General features: G+C 36.4%; 1 protein-coding gene across 1 annotated transcript in view; it reads right to left on the bottom strand.

Annotated features, from left to right (window-relative positions):
* LOC128987313 (chitin deacetylase 1) overlaps positions 1 to 20,965 on the bottom strand; it is a 40,017-nt gene that overhangs the window by 18,423 nt on the left and 629 nt on the right. The gene's annotated exons all lie outside the window — the stretch shown is intronic.

The raw sequence follows: 20,965 nt of genomic DNA, 5'->3' as shown, positions 1-20,965 counted from the left end.
TTTATGTACTGGAATAAAATCCAAATTGGGGAAAAACATTTATTTACATTTCTAATATTTTATTGGGCTAGTAATTATCTTTTTGGACGTTTTACGTACCTAGTAAAGACACATTGGAATTTTTATAACGATTTCTAGACATGTATTTTAAAAAGTTTTGCCACACTTCTCTTGACACCTTTAACTCACATGTACGAAACACTTCAAACAACAATCCCTTCCACACAGTTCAATCCTCTGTTGACTGGTGAATTTCATAAATGCCGATCACCCGATAGAAACACCCCTAGGCCAAGTAGGCCACGTTGAGACCCAATCACCATGGAGTAGCAAAAATAAACTACAAATTAAGTAGAACGGACTGGCTTGGCAATGGTTATTGACTGTCTGCAAATAGCGGACTGCTTGATTGTACATGGTCCTTTGAACTCCTACGCTTCAATGTCTAATCCTCAGACACTTGTAAATCTTGGACCATGATGTGGCAAAATGCATTGTGCGTGGAAACAATCTGGTGGTGTTTAATTTTACGCGAACTGTGGGAATTAACTGAATTCAGTCCTATCTACGCTAAATTAGTTAACTACGTGCTTCGTTAAAACCTAGGTTTTTCTCAATTACAAAAACAAGATTAAAATTTACTTAATTTTTTGTGCCCATTCTATATTGTGAAATAATTACTTCACCCGCAATTCACAAGATTGAGAGATCACAAAAGAGCTTGAGGTTTTTTTTTATTTTGTAGAAAGTAACAACCGCACAAATCACTATATAAAGAAAACTCAATGAACCATTTAATCCCACAAAGTGATCCTGTTTAAATTATATAATCTTTATGTGTGGTACACAGTAAACAAAACTAATTTTATTAAAAATTAAATAAGTAATATAATTGTTATCGTTGTGGTTTGTATTGATACCAATCATTAGTTAGTTTAAAAACCTTAGATTATCACTTGGCTTAACCCGAGGGAGCTAAAAGTACATAAATCAGTATTGAATATGTTTGTATTGACTTTGGGATACTACGTATACGACATCCCATTCAGAGTGAGAAATTGTAAGCCATTGACAGAACGCACTCAGTCCATGGATCAATTTAACTACGCCAACTTTCGTTCTTTAACTGTCTACATTTTTACATGATAATGGAGGGTATTTGGGACACGTTGGATTAGCGAAGATAGTGGTCAATGTTTTAGCTGCGTTGAGGCGATAGGAACAAACTTTCAATTCCTTCTTTGCAAATTCAAAAACAGGGTCCTCTCCTGAGGACCAACATTGGTTAGCCTCCTATGACAACGAGAGCCTAAACAACCTTCAAGATGGGAATGTGAGTATACTAGTATACTACTATCAACTAGATGTGGTCCTCCAAGTAACTTGACAGTCACCCCTACGTCTACGTCACAAGATGTGATGGTGGCAGTGAGGTAAGAGGTGTCGCTTAGGAAGTGGGTTAACCGGTTTATGCAATCAGACTGGTTCTGTAGAGCGTAAACTGTAACTGTAACGATCAGGCCACCCACAGTCTCTTGAAATAAAAAGTTAACACACAATTGTTCATATTGTTGTAGTTGAAGTCCAACAGAGAATAACTAAATGGGTAGTTGGGTGATTATAGTGTTTCAAGGTTGACAGATCGATCCTAAGAAAAGCCTTTGATGGCTGTAAACTGGACACAGCTGTCCCTGATCATTGGACTTTTGTGGACTTGATTTAATAATCAACTGATTTTTGTCAGAACTGAGCTGTTATCTAATTCATTTTAAAGTCATACTTTCTTCATATTTCCCTCAAAATACGAAAGCTGTAGAATTGGTTCGATTCAAACCAACAGATCGTGACGTAATTTCACAGTCAATATGGATTTTTGATTGTCTAGACTCCAGATTGACCCAGTGCCTCAAAGAGACAAGTTCCGCACTCTAACCTTAGACCAGCCACGCCATTTGCAATTTGAAGCCCGATAATTCAAAAAGTACCAATCGTTGATGTAAAAAGAAATTCGTAACTGCATCTATCTTCAACGCCCAACAAACCATATGTAAGCATATTGTATCCGTGAACCAATAATGGTTCCCTTCCTTAAATAACTCCTAATTCACAAAAGAAAGACAAGCAATCAATAACAGTTAACTCTGATTTTAAACATTGCATTTGAAAATCCACCAAGTGTGACGAACATCAATGTGGTACTAAACCAAGGCTTTAATAGCCTTGGTACTAAACGACTGTCTAAAGTCTTTTCTAGCGTCCATCAAATGATTCAAAACATCAAGTCCAGCAACAACAAATCACATGTTGTATACATTGGCTGATGTTAGACAGAACATCACACAGTCAACAAGGCATCACTCGTCAGTTAATACTAGACAAGACTGAGCCAGCCAAACTGGCTTGCCAAGTTGATACATGCTTCACATGGGCGGAATACGCACTGCCTTCAATGATGTGATGGTCTCAAGTTCATTGACCGGACACTGAATAAAGTACAGTTGATCGTGGTGTCGTAGAAATATCGTCGTCCAAACAAAATTTTCCCTAGTGAGTCTTTGCGTAAAGGTAACGCAAACGAAATTCCAACGGATTACGTCCGAAACAGCATTCATAATTTTGAGGTAGGCTCTGTAAATAATGCTCATCCCAGAACCCGTAGTGGAATGTCTGCACAAGTGTACAGCTGTTCCTGAAGAAATTAGTTACCGTATCTCAGGAGTAAAAAATATAGGCCTAAATACACTTAAAGAGAATATTTTGGGTTTTCTCTTTACTTCTATGGGAACCAATTAAAATTTAATTTACAAAGCTTCAGGTTAAAACTGTTTACTTTTTGCGTGTAGCCCAAGAGCTGTAAGGACTTAATAGGCCTACAGCCTATGACTTCATTTTGTAATTCTTCAGTGCCAACGAATTATAAGCAGCAAAAACACGTCACGGCTTTTTAACTGTCTTTGAAATCAAACATTGCTAGCAAAAGCAAAAGATTATTCCCTGTTTTATAGTTTTCATAGACACGAAACTACGAAGAATCAATGTCTGTGGTTAGCGTGGAAAGTTTGATACTCACGAAAATAATCGTGCGAAGTTATACTTTCTACAGACAAATTGTGGACTTTCACCCACGACCGGCCACCAAACACAAGATCAACTACTTTTGTTTTCATCCTTAGTAAACGGAGTAGATTGCAATTCGATATTTTATACGGTTATAGTATGGTATGTGTTAGGGTTTAGTTTTATTCGGTTTATCTTCACAGTGAATGTTTATGAATCTTAGGTTAATTTAGTTATTTGTATTTTCAACGTATAAGGTTTCATACAATTTGTTAGTATCAAATCTATTCACTAAGGAAGGTAAAAATCTTCTACTGTTTAACATGTTGTAAATTTGGTTTTGTTTTAGTTTCAATCAGTAAGTTTTGAATTTCAACAATGATAGTCTATATATAAAAGTACCGGTACTGTATTTACGTCGAGTTATATATTTCTGTGTGTTTTTGTCCTTAACAAACCATCCGTTTGATTGCTATCAAACTTAAAGAAATCGCTCTATGCATGTCTGGAAAGCTTACTCTAAGGTCTTCTTAAAGCAATCTTAAAATCTCCCTAGGATTCGTTTCCCTGGCTTACTTAAATAGTAAGGACTGAAATTGAAATACTTTATCACTGCCTCACAGATGGTTAAAACGAATAATGAATATATTGTGGGGAGGCGAATGGCCAAAATTCCAAAGTTGGCTCACCCCGAAAGGTAACCGGTGAACACTATGCTGGATGATATTGTATAGTAGTAGAGATGATATTTTGACCGGTGTTCACTCTGTATGAGTGGGACTCTCTTTTCTGGACGCCATTTTCCAAAATGGCGGATGTCACTGTTTGATCTTTGTATAACTCGAGCAAAAATGAACCGATTTTGATGAAATTTGGTATAAACGTTTAAACATACATTCATTCGAACGGGTTCACGAACCAGCATGATCTGATCATGGGAGCGGGGGTTTATGGGGGCTTTATGGGGGGGGGGGGTTTATGGGGTAAAGATGGGATTTTCTTATTCTTTGCCCCAAAGTACAAAATTTTCCTATTTTTCTCAAAACCATTTTAAAGAACTTAAAAAAACAAATAATTTAGTATATTAATGTATTTTTGTACCCTTATTGGTTACGGAGAAAATTCAAAAAAGTGTTAATTTAAAATTCCCATGTTATTCTTATGGAGGATATCGTCAACTCTTGTAGTTTGCTTGTTTATGGATATATTTTGATCATACTTGGTAAACTTATTTATTTATACTAAGATATTAATATTCTACTAACATTCACGCTTTATTAGCCTCCCTGTAACAGCAAACCTAGGTACTCGTTAAACCTAATGTTATTTAAATTGAATTAATTTAAAAACGAATCGCATTCGTACTGAAGTCCAGTCATAACCATCGACATATAAAACTAACTAATGTTATAGTTTTATCCATCGATGGTAATAACTAAGCTTATACCCCTCTGATATGATATTCCTTCTACTTTCACGTAATTAGAAGAATTGTTACAGCCAACAGAGCCGCATGTTGACATTTTTATGTCAGGTTAATTTACTACAATCCAGTTCTATAGGTTTTACACTAACACAGTGCAGTCTCTACAACTCAAATTAAATGGTGTAGCCTAATACAGAAACTAATTTTATATCGGTTTTAATAATTTTCTTGTAGTTTATTATTAATGTATATGATTTATTCATGTTGTAATTTATATGCCAAGCCCTTAACAAACACATCTTCATTTAAAAAGGTTGTCGTGTGATACTTCAGAGTAATCTTTGGACTACTACAGGCATACGTAATGTTATCATAAGTACGGTAGCTTCATGTACAAATTTACCGAAACAGAAAATTAACTATAAGATTTCCAAATATGCATTTTAGTACAATTTGACCCACACATTTATTTTTTGAAAAATAAATTGGACCGACATTGTACAACGGGTTGTTTGTTGCCTATCCACCAGTATGGTGTAAAACGTTCTCAAAGGCAATATCCAATGAATCTTATCTATCGATTTCGGTACATTGCAGTCAAGAATGTACTGTAAATCAGGCTGAGGTAGACTTGTCAAGGCTATTACGTTGAATTGTCAAGATTAAGAACAATTTAGGGTTTGTATGTTGAGCCATTTTATATAGACAGAGTGAAAAGCATAAGAGAAGCAAATGGTAAGTAAAGAAAAAAGAGATGGCAATTGCTTATAACGATGGGTTAAATTCATGAGGTTTATTGATCAATAACATTTACTCATGTTTTTATTTTGTAATCTATAATATTTTTTTATAAAAAAATGTATTTGTAAATAAGGTTATTTGTTTATATCAATGCTCACTCCGCTCAATTGGCAGACAATAAGCCGCATACCAAGTATTTTAACGCATCGGGCGAATCTGAGATGTACCTGATAATCTAGATTTGTTATTATATGTCAAGTCAAAAGTGTAACGAAATAGCACAGGAAATACATTAGGATTAGGTTGACAGTTAAAACGGATCAATCTAATCAACATGGAGGAAACCCCAACTATAACTGCTTATATCTCCTAAACCACTAGGTATAGGAAGAAATGTCAAGAATAAAATACCCCCGTCACAGCGAACCTGCAGACTAAGTGGATTTCCAATTGCCTGATTCGTTTTTAAATTAATTCAATTTAAATAACATTAGGTTTAACGAGTACCTAGGTTTGCTGTTACAGGGAGGCTAATAAAGCGTGAATGTTAGTAGAATATTAATATCTTATATAAATAAATAATTTTACCAAGTATGATCAAAATATATCCATAAACAAGCAAACTACAAGAGTTGACGATATCCTCCATAAGAATAACATGGGAATTTTAAATTAACACTTTTTTGAATTTTCTCCGTAACCAATAAGGGTACAAAAATACATTAATATACTAAATTATTTGTTTTTTAAGTTCTTTAAAATGGTTTAGAGAAAAATAGAAAAATTTTGTACTTTGGGGCAAAGAATAAGAAAATCCCATCTTTACCCCATAAAACCCCCCATAAAACCCCCATAAACCCCCGCTCCCATGATCAGATCATGCTGGTTCGTGTACCCGTTCGAATGAATGTAAGTTTAAACGTTTATACCAAATTTCATAAAAATCGGTTCATTTTTGCTCGAGTTATACAAAGATCAAACAGTGACATCCGCCATTTTGGAAAATGGCGTCCAGAAAAGAGAGTCCCACTCATACAGAGTGAACACCGGTCAAAATATCATCTCTACTACTATAAAATATCATCTAGCATAGTGTTCACCGGTTACCTTTCGGGGTGAGCCAACTTTGTTATTTTAGATATTTTACTAAATTTGCCTCCCCACTAATACTGTATTTTGCAAAACTAAATGGTACATTCATTTTTGAAATGGTGATAATGGTAAGCTATTTTCCCGTTACTTTGAACTTTTCATGGCCCACACACACACGTTTCACAAATAAAACTACAAACTCATTAACAATAAGCTGATAAAAACTATAACTTCACTCGAAGATAAAGTTACAGAAAACTACCAGATGTAAACAAACGTTGGCCAGCTGATCCAACAAACCAAACTTTCACCGAGAGTCCCAGACAGCTGATGAAAGTTTTTCCGTATGTAGAAGTGTAATCAATTCTCAGAAGAGTTTAAGACATTTTTAAAGTAAAAGGCGAGAAAGGAAAGCTGTGGACCTTGAGTGAAATCTGTCACTTAAGCTACCGCCGCGTCGGTATGTCGGTACGGTACGGTACAGCACGACACGGTACGACACGGTACAGTACGGTACGGTACGACACGGTACGGTACGACACGGTACGGCACGACACGGTACAGTACGGTACGACACGGTAGGCACGACACGGTACAGTACGGTACGACAAGGTAGGCACGACACGGTACAGTACGGTACGGTACGACACGGTACGGCACGGCACGGCACGGTACGGTTACTAGTACTGTTAGTAGTAGCCTAAAAATCCTAAAACTACATGCATTTGTGAATGTTTGTCTCCCCTTATAACTTATATTCTTTGGTTAGAGAACGGTCTGGTTCGTAAAGCTTGGCAAGGGATGTGTGAATTTAGGTGGAACAGTCAACGGTATATTCATGATATTTGTATATGATTCACTAATTTTAAGGATTATTTTTTTCACATGTAGGCAAGTTGTTTATCCTGAAAGCTTTCATACCATTGACTAGTCAAATGTGATACCTCTTACATTGGTTCCTGTCAGTTCGTCCATCACGCAAAAATTTAATAGTCTATTAACTACTGATCCAGTTTAACAAAGTGGAAGGTAGAAGCCTAATGTATCCAAGATAACAATGGACATTTTACCGTTAAGATTTTTTTACTCTGGGCTTCGCCTTCGATCTATTCTACTTGGTGTCAAATTTCAGTCAACTTGGTAAAGATCTCTTACGCCCAAACACGCACATTAGAGTCGGAAATCAATTATTTATTATAACGGTGTACAGTTATAGCTAGTGGTCAATAATCGGTAGCCATTGTAGGTGGGCAGGTGTGCTTCGTCGACCCACATGTTCGAGTATTTTTACAAATTGGCAACACTGTCGACCAGACTAGACAGTCTCAAACTGCCCTTGATTGATGACAGTGTTGCAACAAAACAGAAGACTTCGCACACAAACTGCTCCACTTAGCTCATTAGAAAATGTTAACTGAAAGCTGAACCGTTTCAATAAGTGTGCTGATGGAAATATACAGGGTTAGTAAAAAGTGTGGAGACCCCCTGTTATTTTTTTAACGGCCCATACTAGAAAAACTAAACTCGGCACACCATTATGGCATGTTATGAAGTACTTTTTGGGCATAACCGCCACTTAGTGGGGCAAAAAATGGGGGATTTTGGGGGAAACTAAAAAATTTCAAATACAAAGACCCATCGAGTGACCCCTCATTTTGAAGGTCCTGGTAAAAGAAAACCAACAACGCAAATTAGAGGTCTCTATCTCAGTTCAGTACAAAATGGCAGCCAATTGAAATTCTCATAAGTTCCCAAACCCAAAATGGGGGATTTTGGGGGAAACTCAAAAATTTTAAATGATAAGCCCCATCGAGTGACCCCTCATTTTGATGGTCATAATAAAATAAAACGAACAACGCAAACTATAGGTCTCTATCTTAACACAGTAAAATATGACAGCCAATTGAATATAAAATTGCAAGTTATTTCCGATTTCTAAAGATTTCAATCAGCTTCCATTTTTTACTGGATTGAGATAGAAACCTCTAGTTTGCGTTGTTAGTTTTCTTTTACCAGGACCTTCAAAATGAGGGGTCACTTGATGGGGCTTATCATTTAAAACTTTTGAGTTTCCCCCAAAATCCCCCATTTTGGGTTTGGTAAGCAAGTGGCTATTAGGCTTAAAAAGTACTTCATAACATGAGAAAAAGGTGTGTAGAGTTCAGTTTTCCTAGTGTGAGCCGCTACAAAATTTACAGGGGGTCTCCAGACTTGGAAAGCTGCAAGTTAAATTCAACTTCTGAGAATTTCAATTGGCTTCCATTTTTTACTGGATTGAGATAAATACCTCTAGTTTGCGTTGTTGGTTTTCTTTTACCAGGACCTTCAAAATGAGGGGTCACTCGATTGGTCTTTGTATTTGAATTTTTTGAGTTTCCCCCAAAATCCCCCATTTTGGGGATATACACCAAGTGATGGTTATGCACAAAAAGTACTTCATAACATGCCATAAAGGTGTGCCGAGTTTAGTTTTTGTAGTATGGGCCGTTAAAAAAATAACAGGGGGTCTCCACACTTTTTACTAACCCTGTATATAAAAAACGTACTATGTGGATTAAAGCAACGATTGTAGATGCGTTATAAGGTTTATTTTCCTCTTTACGTGGAGTGGAGTCAACAAATATAAGTAGTGGCAGACTAAAATTTTGGGGATTATAGCATAGCTTATGGAGATTATATCCCTTATTAGGATTTTACAGGTAATTACATCAATTCCATCATCAAAAACCTCGAATAAAATCTTATTCAAACTGCACTGCTCATGCGCAGTTCTGTTGGATCCAGGATTACTGCGCATGTGCAGTACCGTTTGATCCAGATTACTGTTCATGCGCAGTACTGTTGGATCCAGGATTACTGCTCATGCGCAGTACTGTTGGATCCAGATTACTGTTCATGTGCAGTACTGTTGGATCCAGATTACTGTTCATGCGCAGTACTGTTGGATCCAGGATTACTGCTCATGCGCAGTACTGTTGGATCCAGATTACTGTTCATGCGCAGTACTGTTGGATCCAGATTACTGCTCATGCGCAGTACTGTTTGATCCAGATTACTGTTCATGCGCAGTACTGTTGGATCCAGATTTCTGTTCATGCGCAGTACTGTTGGATCCAGATTACTGCTCATGCGCAGTACTGTTGGATCCAGATTACTGCTCATGCGCAGTACTGTTGGATCCAGATTACTGTTCATGCGCAGTACTGTTGGATCCAGATTACTGCTCATGCGCAGTACTGTTTGATCCAGATTACTGCGCATGTGCAGTACCGTTTGATCCAGATTACTGTTCATGCGCAGTACTGTTGGATCCAGGATTACTGCTCATGCGCAGTACTGTTGGATCCAGATTACTGTTCATGCGCAGTACTGTTGGATCCAGATTACTGCTCATGCGCAGTACTGTTGGATCCAGATTACTGTTCATGCGCAGTACTGTTGGATCCAGATTTCTGTTCATGCGCAGTACTGTTTGATCCAGATTACTGCGCATGTGCAGTACCGTTTGATCCAGATTACTGTTCATGCGCAGTACTGTTGGATCCAGGATTACTGCTCATGCGCAGTACTGTTGGATCCAGATTACTGTTCATGCGCAGTACTGTTGGATCCAGATTACTGCTCATGCGCAGTACTGTTGGATCCAGATTACTGTTCATGCGCAGTACTGTTGGATCCAGATTACTGCTCATGCGCAGTACTGTTTGATCCAGATTACTGCGCATGTGCAGTACCGTTTGATCCAGATTACTGTTCATGCGCAGTACTGTTGGATCCAGGATTACTGCTCATGCGCAGTACTGTTGGATCCAGATTACTGTTCATGCGCAGTACTGTTGGATCCAGATTACTGCTCATGCGCAGTACTGTTGGATCCAGATTACTGTTCATGCGCAGTACTGTTGGATCCAGGATTACTGCTCATGCGCAGTACTGTTGGATCCAGATTACTGTTCATGCGCAGTACTGTTGGATCCAGATTACTGCTCATGCGCAGTACTGTTGGATCCAGATTACTGTTCATGCGCAGTACTGTTGGATCCAGATTACTGTTCATGCGCAGTACTGTTGGATCCAGATTACTGTTCATGCGCAGTACTGTTTGATCCAGATTACTGTTCATGCGCAGTACTGTTTGATCCAGATTACTGTTCATGCGCAGTACTGTTGGATCCAGATTACTGTTCATGCGCAGTACTGTTTGATCCAGATTACTGTTCATGCGCAGTACTGTTGGATCCAGATTACTGCTCATGCGCAGTACTGTTGGATCCAGATTACTGTTCATGCGCAGTACTGTTGGATCCAGATTACTGCTCATGCGCAGTACTGTTTGATCCAGATTACTGCGCATGTGCAGTACCGTTTGATCCAGATTACTGCGCATGTGCAGTACCGTTTGATCCAGATTACTGCTCATGCGCAGTACTGTTGGATCCAGATTACTGTTCATGCGCAGTACTGTTGGATCCAGATTACTGCTCATGCGCAGTACTGTTTGATCCAGATTACTGCTCATGCGCAGTACTGTTGGATCCAGATTACTGTTCATGCGCAGTACTGTTGGATCCAGATTACTGTTCATGCGCAGTACTGTTGGATCCAGATTACTGTTCATGCGCAGTACTGTTTGATCCAGATTACTGTTCATGCGCAGTACTGTTGGATCCAGATTTCTGTTCATGCGCAGTACTGTTGGATCCAGATTACTGCTCATGCGCAGTACTGTTGGATCCAGATTACTGTTCATGCGCAGATGAAACGCGAGTTACCAATGAGACTGGGTGTCCTCTCTTTCACTCTCAGTGCCACAGTTTCAGACAAACCGGTTGGTCAGGGTCAATATGGCCAGTGAGTACTTGTTTGTGAGTCTCTTTCTAGTCGCCGCTAGCCGCTATTTCCTGACGTTTCGAAGAAAAAACTGATTTTCTAGAATGAGCTACGCAGTTCCAATTTCTAGAATGAGGCTACAGTGCGCAGTTTAATTTTCAAGAATAGAGTTGTGCAGCCCATTTTTTTTTACATGGAGCTACGCAGTTTAGTTTTGAGCTGTAAATGTATAAGCAATCTAACTGTTAATACCGTGACTGAAAAACTACAAATCACGTACAGTTTTCGTAAAGTTTTGTGTTGAACGATACACAGATACACATAAAAAAATACTTTATTGAAGAAAGCAACTTGTATAGTGGTGCATGTCAATACTGTATAAAGATTTTGGAAAAAAAAAACATAAAAACATCCTGGTATATTTTGTGTCATGTGTAAATAAAAAAAAGTGTTAGTATGTATGGATCGTAAACATAAACAAATGACGTTGTTGGCCCGAATCCTATACTAATAGCATTGCACGTATGTTTTGGAAGTTCCATTTAAGCAATGTTAAATAATGTTTATTTTCGGGCCAAAAACGTCATTTGTTTATGTTTATGACCCATACCATGTATGCAACGGCTTTGCGAATCTATATGTCAAACTTTTAAAATATTGATATGATATTGATTTCAAAAGTTTAAAGACAATATAGGTTGTTTTAAAATCTGTCAAATGATAGCCACAACTGAAAGCAAAACATGAAATATTCGGACCTTCAATATAGTAATTTGTGTTAATTATGCCCTGCAGTCTTTCTGCAAATCAGCACAAGGATATCAAGCCTAAAGTGTCCTTCCGTGTAAAAATGTAAATTAAAGTACTCTACAAGAAAACAAGCATCAATAGACCTATAGGAGTTTTATAGAAAAAATAATCTCCTCATGGAAATGGAAAATGTGTGATGAGATGAAAAGCAATAAATGTCTATACTGTATTGATTTTTCACTATGTCAGGTACCTAATAAATTTTAATATGCAAGTAAAAACTCTGTCTACATGTATTAAGATATCGAGTAGTTGGTGAGATATAAACAAGCAATATATGTAAAGGAACTTTTGGTATTTGACGAGAAAAAGTTAATCACTTTAAACAGAAATTCCATTGATGAGAGCGTTGAGGGTTTGTTTAATTGGCATGGACTTCTTGGTAAATTTGCAAACTTTTGTTTTAACTATTATAGAATTTTTTAATTCCATAATATTCCGTTGCATACATTAAATTTATTAATGCAATTATAATTTACGAGTAGTCTAAAGTTTGTCTACTAAATTTAAGTTCGGAGAATACAACTAGACACTAGGAAAGTAGAGCTGACGAAATTCAACAAAGTAACTCTCTATTTCATTTTCTCGTAGAAATGTGATATTTTCCTTGCAATAATAAGTTTACAAGGTGTATTTTACGTTAGTTGTGTTATGTTTTCAACTTATGCATATAAGTAACTAACCAATTAACATTGAGTAAGGACACTTTTAAGGGACTTTCCATTAGGTTCTGTCTTCGATCTAATAATGGATTTGATCAATTTAACGCCAAGACACTAACGTTAGACTACTGAATACTTCTTGATGTGATCAGAAAGAATATAGATTTTTCAAAAGTGTGAATGTCTCTCTTATAATCGGATGATAGTTTAGGTTGAACAAGCTCAAGATCAAACGATTGACTATAAATGTTTGACTGTAGTTTATAAGTGCCAAGAAATACAAGTAAAATAAATGAACTCATTGAGGGAACACGAACTGTGTCCAAATTAACAACATAAAATTAACAGATTGTGTAGAACTCTTTTGTACAAATCAAGACAAATCGTTTTTGGCTTGAACAATAGAAAGAACCCAACTGAGAAGATTAGTTTTACTTTGGGTGTTCTCCAAGAGGTTAAAGGAAAGCCTCTAATTACTCATCAATTTCAGTCAGATCACAAAAAAGGGCAATTCCAATTTTACAGACTGACAAGGGTTTGAAAAAAACATATTTAACCTGTAATTAACCTTTGGTCTATAATTAATTGACTATCCCGTTGTACTTATTTATAAGTAATTCTTTCTAACTTTCCTGCACTAGTTTGCTTTTGCTTGCGAGAAGTAGAGCCTTTCTCGAAAATTTCCTGCATCCCCCAATGCATTTAATTTCCCCTCCTTTTCCTTTAATGGCTGAGGTCTATCGAAATGTCTTGAATAGCAAACAAGAGGTCTTTGAACCGTGTACACTACCTTTATGTTTTCTGTATAGGACGATCGTGTCATGCAAAACGGCGATTGGATGCAAAGTTTTCAAATATGTTTATTTTAGAACTAGTAGGTGTACTTGTCGACTAGGAATGATTAAAGCACTTAAATGAATCCTTTAAAGCCTACAATAAAAAGAAACGTGTACCACCACTGATTGAATAGTAATACGTATTTCCTTCAGTCAAAATGGCATCCCATAAAGGATAAACATATAATTTTATGCATTAGTACAGTAAAAAAAATCTTTAATGATTCAATTCGTATAAATTTTACAGATAAGAATGTAATTGCGATGAACTGGAAGAATCCAGTTTCCTAGAATGTACAAAAGTCTGTAGGCTTACTATATAGAAGACGTAATAGTATAATGGAACAGATATTGCTAGAATTTATTTAGAGTCCATTTATTTCAACGCATATATCCAACATTTATTGAACTTACAAAACGTTTCAGATCAGAATTGGTTGGGTTCATACGCCTACTTTCTATTATTAATGCGGTTTATATTTGATCCAGAACTTAACCAAAGTAAATAGCACACGATTTAATCTCTTATGTAAGTATGCAAGCCTACGATAAAAATTGTTGACCCATTGCATCCCCATAGTGTGGGAGTTATTGCATAAAGAAAATTGACCCAAGAGAGAAAGCTGGCCTGGAATTCAAACAATATTGTTCTGGGCGGGCGGAGTTGTTAATGGTTAAAGGTTGGTCGGGTATCTATCAGGACAAAAGTTTTATTATTTTGATATCGATAACTGAATTCGATCAATGGAAAATGTGTAAAGATCGAGAGATAAGTTATGATGAGCTATATATGAAATTTACCATTGCTATTTTAAAATTTCAACTGACGATTTATACGTTTTTAACAACCTAATCTGACTTCTTCGATTATTATTTTTCCCAACTGAACTTCATAGGGCTTGCAAAAATTTAAAACTGAATCCCCAAGTGTTTTTTGTGTTTATTCCATTAGCATCAAGGTCGAAGGTATTAAGTTTATTTGAGATTATGTATGGCCGTTTTCAATTTCTGCAATCATTTAACTTTAAAATTTAAGATTTAACCTGACCTCAGCTCACGCTTTGTTTAAATAATTAAATGTTATAACAGGTGGTCCAAAATAACCGCTAACATTCTATTTTGTGACAGCTCAGCTAATTAAAGGGTTAGAGAAATTATTTTTGCGTTGAATTTTTCATTCATAATATAATTTTTTGTATTACTGTATAAGTATTCACACTATTCAACTCTTCTAATAAGGTGGAATAAAAAAATGTATGAAATCTGTGCAATGTTTGTTTTGCTGGTGTGAAGTAATAAACAAAAAAGCAGTGTAAATTTACAATTATAGTTCATTAAAACTATCTGTTCATTAAGTACCATTCGTGGGGTCTAGATAAAATTAGAGTAGGGAATTATATATAATCAGCCGTAGCTACTATAAACCCTAATATCATCGTCAACATAACAATTGTTTAACTTTTCCCTTTCCCAAATTATTTTAGCAAACAACAAAGTTTGAAGCACCCACTGAGATATATTTTTTCAGAAGTTCAATCACGAGAAATACTATCAGCGTTACCAGAGCTAGAGTGCCTGGACAGTGGTCAGTGGGGGACAGGAGAGAGGCCAAACGGCTTGGCCGCCGGTCAAATTGGACAACAAGAGTAGAATGCGACTAGAACGAATGTCTCAGAACGACTTGCTTTGTTTCGAGCTGAGCTGTAAACAAGGCAACAACTAGCCATACCAGTCAGCCTCACTTCGAGGCTGTTGGCCACATGAAACATTGCATTGAATGCTGTCGGCTCAAAGCATCGTCTAGTTGGGGATTTGAGTACAGTATAGATGGTGACTTGAAACATTGCTTTGCATGCTTTTCATTCAAAGGCTTCTCTAATGTTGGATATGAAAAGATAGGTCTACTAACATTGCTTTTGATGCTCTTTGTTCAAATGATTGTCCATTTGAGGATATGAAGTGTACGAACTTTACGATAAAATTTGCCTTGTCTCAAAAGTTTGTGTAGTTGATTTGAAGCTTGTCTTTGGAAAAAAATGTCTACATGAAACATTGTCTTGAGGCTGAACATTGGAAGAAACCTTGTATACGTGCTCCGTCCTTTTAACCTGCTACAAAAATATTGCAGTACGTGCTCTGGGTTGATGTAGGATATGCTTAAGTTGTCTAATTCGTATCAGCCGATATTTCTTACGACAATCTGGTCTTGTGCAAGTAGAAATGAGCGTTGAATAGTTCGTCTTACACAGGGTCACGGTAAACATTTATAATTGCATTGCATGCCCTTGGCTCAAAGCTTGTCCAGTTGGCGGATTGATTTGAGAGATGACTACTTGAAACATTGCCATTGCCATGTCCTCTGAAATAGACGAGTAAAATCAGTTGCAGAGCGGTTTTCTGGTAGATGGACTATTTTGCAGGTCACACTTTTTGCCATAAGACTTATGATGTGTAGTCTTGTACGACTTCATGTCCGGCAGGACAAGGTCTGGACAACATTCCTAACTCTACCAGTCTCTACCCCCTAGCTCTATCAGAGTCTTCTAATACTCTAGCTCATAGTGGATCAAGAAACCAGATTAGTTCAGCGGATTGATCTGTTGGAGCTCGTGACTTATGTTATAGTGGCCTGGGTTAGAATCTTGCCAATTACCAATTGCTTTCAAGCCATGATACAACACCGCAACTTGATTACGTAAAACCTCAAGGTGTAGTTCGTATGTAAAAAAACTCTTGAAGGCGAGAAAAGATGTATCTGCATAAAAAATTGTGCTTAACGGAAAGCCATATTTGACGTTTTTAACACAAATGGGAGTCCTAGGCCTAATGCAAAGTGTGGAAACCTTCAATGCACAAACATTTATGGTGCCTCCGTTCGTACAACTCCATAAAAATGAATCCAGAAACCATATCTGTAGGCCTACATAACAAATATATAAAACTTAAAACTAATCTAGACCCTTAAGATCCATTTTCCATTGCAACTGTTACGAACCTAGTATGGAAGTTTATGACGAGAGATCATGCCTAGAACGGTGATTCAGCTCCAAGGTAACGGCAACCGTTAGACATCCGTTGGTTAGACGAAGCGGTCTCTCGCCCTTGAGTGTCGAGGTGTCACTGCCAAGCTATGTCGAAATGTGCATTCCAATGCAACTATAGAACACCCTGTACAAATATACCTTGCCTAATGCCACGTCGATCGAGAATAGAAGAATTGCGACTTAGGAATCAGCAAGGTTGTTGGATTTGAAGTTATGAATTTGAGGCGGTTTGTGAAGGGTTGTAAACGGATGAAATTAAGGTTTTGGTTATTAAGTGATTGAATAGTGGACTCAAGTTTCGCAATGGAAAAGCGGTTACTAAAACTGGAGCATTGGTTGAAGACAGGATTATGAAGCATTGTTAATCATGATGTTGCTTTCGTTTGTATTAATTTCCTCTTCTTTTATCATGGAATGATTTAAAATCGATTTTAACTAAAATGTATTTTTATCATGCAATGCAGTATTTTGTAGAAGGGTACCTGAGGTGCTACAGTGCTAACATACTTTCAGACAGTCGCCAACAAGATCCTGAGGAAAAGCTTAGTAGATTTTGATGGTTGGAAAATGGATCAAACAGTTGTATGATTACACTTTTAATTAATAGTCCCGACTAGAGACAAATTCAGTCTTAGAAACAGCAACAAATCTACACAGATCTATATCCATTTAACTCTCCTAATAAACTTAAACTGTGCCGACACACATAGGTACCTATATAGTTTAATCTTTTCCGAACATAAGTTTGAACCAGAATAGCTGGAGCTTAAAAAGAAAACAATATTTTCTAGGAACCGTCCCAAATACGAGTATTGATCAATCATTGATCTGGTCACAAACACTGTAAACCAGCAACTGCAATGTTGTCTAATATAATTAAAATATATTGCAAAAACTAGATACATGTTTTGGCAAATAAAGTTTCATACAGTTCCATCTATCTAGTTACAGTTCAGAATATCCAGTTCAAGAAGGGAAAAGACAAGAATGGGAGGGGTGTTCAAGAGGGTTGATAAAAATACATATAAGGTAACAGCTTAAAAAGGTATATTCTAAAATCTATCCTAGACATAATGTATCACTCCTGAAACAAGTGTAAACATTGTGAACAAATAAGGTAAAACCATGCTTTATTGTGCCAAGATAAACTGGTCAGACTGTATATGAATGGTTGTGAAAACGTTTTGTTAAACCTTGCTGTTGGTTTACAACGTTTGTAAACAGTCCAAGCAATAATGAGGAGTTGAAAAATTCAGGGGAAATATAGTTCACGATTTAAAAGAAACCAGTAATACAAAAGACAGCTAAGAGGTTCAAAGTGATTTGTCTAGAAAGCATTTCTTGAAATCTCTCAACCACTGACACTCTTCCAACTGGACATAAACATTGAGAAAACATCAAAGAAGGACAATATTCTATCGTGCCAAAACAAATTCCCCCAAGACTATTTGGTTTGGCAAGATATTTAAACTGTGACTGACATGCTGTGTGGGCGCAGGAAATAACTCGGTTTGCCAAAAGAAAGACATGCATAATAGAACAGTTTATGGAGCGTCGTACAGCCTTTCATATGCGTTTAACACTTGAAGGTGGGAAAGAGGCTATTTAAAGATTGAATACGACGAGGCCACACATGTTAGCTCGCTTTACAATGTAGTTACTTTGTACAAAACTGTTGTTTTTTAAATGGTTTTCCTTTTGAACGTGTGGAGTGTGATCAATTGGGGAGAGTACAAATTGTCATGAAGAAATTCTATTTAATAGGCTGAGAATAAATCAATCATCTATCCGACCACTCTTTTGTAACAGCGTCATACTTTGTTTGTGTATATAACAATTTGCTAATACTGTATGAGTGATTATACTGTTCGCTCGCCGAGATATCAGAAGGTTGGTATGATCCTAAGAAAATACTTAATACATTTTGGTGAACCTAAATGTTAATTATCAGTACCAGGATCGACACCAAGCTTTGATTGGATTTAATAAAACACACCTGCTGATATGGCGACTTTCGGTTTGAGGAGTGGCGTCTTCCAACCGTCTACCCCTACTCAAGATGATCGGATCGTTTATAATTTTGTTGGGCTAGTTAATATGAAATTGTTTCTTTACTTTTACTCTTTGATTCTCGACTTGACCGAGGTTCTGAGACATTCTGGGCTGTTTGGAACTGGCTTGGTTATAGACGAGGAGGTCAAATTCGTTTCCCGACGATCGATAATAGCTTCTCTATCTTGCAAATTATGTATATATTTTCGCTTCTTAAGTCTTCAGCATTTCGTTTTAATCTTGAAAATTATTAGAAAATATTACACAATTATGTACCTAGTTAGCTAAACTATAACTAAATTCAATAACACGTTAGTCCAAACTTACCAATACAATTATTCTTGTTTACACATCAAACAAAAACAAATGGTGACAATAAAATAACCTGAATCAGCTGTTTTGGTTAACTGCAGCTAAACAGATATTGACGATAACATGGGCCCTCAAGGACTATAGGACGGAAACTGGATTTTTGCCAGCCTTGTGACCAACTCCAATCGATTTCCCGTGGTTAAATACCCCATATTCTACAAAAAATATCGCCTAACGAAAAAAAACTTTGCCCGTACACGCGCTTGTTTTTGAGTACCGGTATTAGATAAATTAGCCTGGCTGAAGAAACTGATGATCTTAATGATGTTGCCTGTGTAATTTATACATAAATAATTGACACAATAATAGGTTTTTACAACCCGTTTCTTGCGTTTTTACTTCCTTGGTCGGGTAGCACCAACCCCGCGCTGCGCCAGATTAAATCAGTATCATGATAGCGCGTCTATTACTTATTTTTTCATGTATACGTACAGGTTTTATGTTTTTTTATATTACTTATTGTTTGTATGTTATTTGTTTAAATTGTGTTTTTGACGAGTTGCAAGCCTTGAGAATGTTGTATTCACAACGAAACATGTAAGCTACTGAGCAATCATTCGACTATTTTACGGAGGTCCGTAAAAACCTGTTGTCTAAATATAATAAAGTAGTCCAGGGACCAGAAATATAAATTTTAATACATTTTGTACATTTGTATACAGGCATAAACAAAATAATAAATTTAACGCCTTTACAGCAGAATCGAATGTCTATTCAATACATGACGAAAAAATAATAAGGTGTATCGTATATGAATTTTACGAAAATAATAACTTATTTTGGATATTTTTACCTTCCGCATTCAAGGATACATTCATTGATTGTATATACTCAAGGTTTAATATTAAAATTAAAATTTATTATCAATGAGACTGCTCTTTTACGAAAGAGGTGATTGTATACTGGCTGGATAAAACTGCACTTTAAATATTTATCAAGCATCATTAAAGCCTACATATTTTTCAAACATCTTTAATGTAAGATAGACAACTGTTTATTTATTTGAAATGAATACAAAATTCAATTCTAGTTAGGTAAACCAGCTTAAGATACTCCATTATATAAATATGCACCACTAAAAAAAAAAAACAGTTTTCTTGGTATTCAAAGTTATAAACATTTATTATTGTCCGGATAAGCTAGTATTTGGTGGTATACAACTTGAGTAGTTTTCCACATTCCTAAACAATAGTTCTTCAGACGTAGTAAACATCATTAAAAGTCTTCCAGTCTTAAGCAATGACAACATTGATTGCAGATAGGCCTACATCCTGTAATATGCCATATTTACTCGAGGTATGTTATATAAAAATAGTACCGCACATAAAATAACGTAACAAATCGGTTTTGTAGCTATATTATTATAATAACAGACCAAAATAGAAAGTAAGTATCTCAAAATTATTTTTCGATGTTTGAAGCTACGAAAACCTTGAAATTTGGATATACAGAGTTTTCAAACTGTTTAGCAAGCCGGGTAAACTACGGTTGTCATTTTACAAATTCATCGTCCTTAACAAACAGTTAATTTGAATTTCGTGTAACTGTTGTTCCATTAGTATTATTATAATATACCCTATGGTAGTACATGCAAAAACCAATGGACCAAATTGGTCATTGGTTTTTTTTAATCCGTGTGTTAATGCCGCAATCATCTAGGACTAGCCCAATGTTTAAAAGTTCTGGCACAGACAATATAATACTTGTAGTTCTGGACTAGAACTAGCGTCCGAGGATATAAAGGTGGGACATAAAAATGTAAAAAATGAAATGCAAAATCACGTGATAAGGAATATTGATATAAGCTACAGTAATTGAAAACAAGCACTTCTTTGAAGTGATTCACCAATTATAGCTTTTTCTAACATTTTCCACATTCTAATTTGATTATAAAACATTCAGAATCCGTATCTATTGTGCTGTTTCCAACAACCGTAATACTAAAAGAAACTGTCTACAAAAGTCGTTTTAAACGCTTACAGCAAAAAATTTATAAAACGTTCATTTTGATAACGATTTAGGCTGAAGGTAGCACCATAGAAA

This window comes from Macrosteles quadrilineatus, unplaced genomic scaffold (genome assembly GCF_028750875.1).
Source record: "Macrosteles quadrilineatus isolate MER2022 unplaced genomic scaffold, UCM_ALF_1.0 Scaffold_2__2_contigs__length_208266976, whole genome shotgun sequence".
Lineage (NCBI taxonomy): Eukaryota > Metazoa > Arthropoda > Insecta > Hemiptera > Cicadellidae > Macrosteles > Macrosteles quadrilineatus.
Note: the sequence above shows the minus strand (reverse complement) of the source record. Positions and strands in the feature narration are given on the sequence as shown.